The sequence below is a fragment of the Gracilinanus agilis genome, chromosome 1, assembly GCF_016433145.1.
Source record: "Gracilinanus agilis isolate LMUSP501 chromosome 1, AgileGrace, whole genome shotgun sequence".
NCBI classification, from domain to species: domain Eukaryota; kingdom Metazoa; phylum Chordata; class Mammalia; order Didelphimorphia; family Didelphidae; genus Gracilinanus; species Gracilinanus agilis.
The window spans coordinates 3,263,688-3,264,522 of NC_058130.1; positions in this window are offsets into that span (position 1 = coordinate 3,263,688).

Genomic DNA, 835 nt, shown 5'->3' on the forward strand with positions numbered 1-835 from the left:
AGGTGTGATTTCTGCTTGGAGGAAGGAGCAGGAGGGAGCACTTTGGGCATGAAACAGAGAAACCTTTATGGACCCTGAAAGGCTCCTGGGGGCTTGCCTGGTGGCTTGCCTCCTGTGCCAGTCAGGGGAGCTGGGCAGATCTGGGCTGCTCACCGGGCAGGACGTGTAGCCACGTGCCAGATGGCACACTGGCAGCTCAGGGGATCCTATGAGGAAACGAAGGTCTAGAGAAGCTTGCAGACTTCCCGGAGGTGGGGAGGGAACGTCAGGCCCAGGATTGGAACCCTGCTCTCTCCCTGCCAAGCCCCTCGCCTGGCCCCCGTCCTGTGATGACTCTGGGAGTCAGACACAGTTCAAGAAATTCAGTCCGGAAGGGTTGGAGAGCTGGAAGGTGCCCCTCTGTCTGCCTCCCTCCTCCGGCCTAGCCCAGGTAGGAAGAATCCCTTCGTGTGCTCTGACAGGCAGCTGAATGGAGGCCTCTGTCCCTCACAGGAGGCCTCCATCACTAGCCCGATGGGCCTTGGGCCCCTCATCCCAGAGCCCCAGCGGCCCCTCAGACTTCAGACCTGGGCTCAAGTAGGGAGCGTCTCCTCCCAGCGTGGAAAGCCAAAACTGTCGCCTGTAAGTCCACCTCATCCTGGGAGCTCTGGCTGGGGGGGCTGATGCCAGCTGCACTGGCCGGGCTTTGGGGACCTCCGGCTGTCCGGGGAAGAAACATGCTGGCTCTGGCCATGGCCACTGGCTTCAGGGGCATCCTTGGCACCTGAAGGCACTCAGTCATCACCCGGCGTTTTCTGGAGCGTGGGCCTCTGCCCAGCCTGGCTGGATTGTCAAC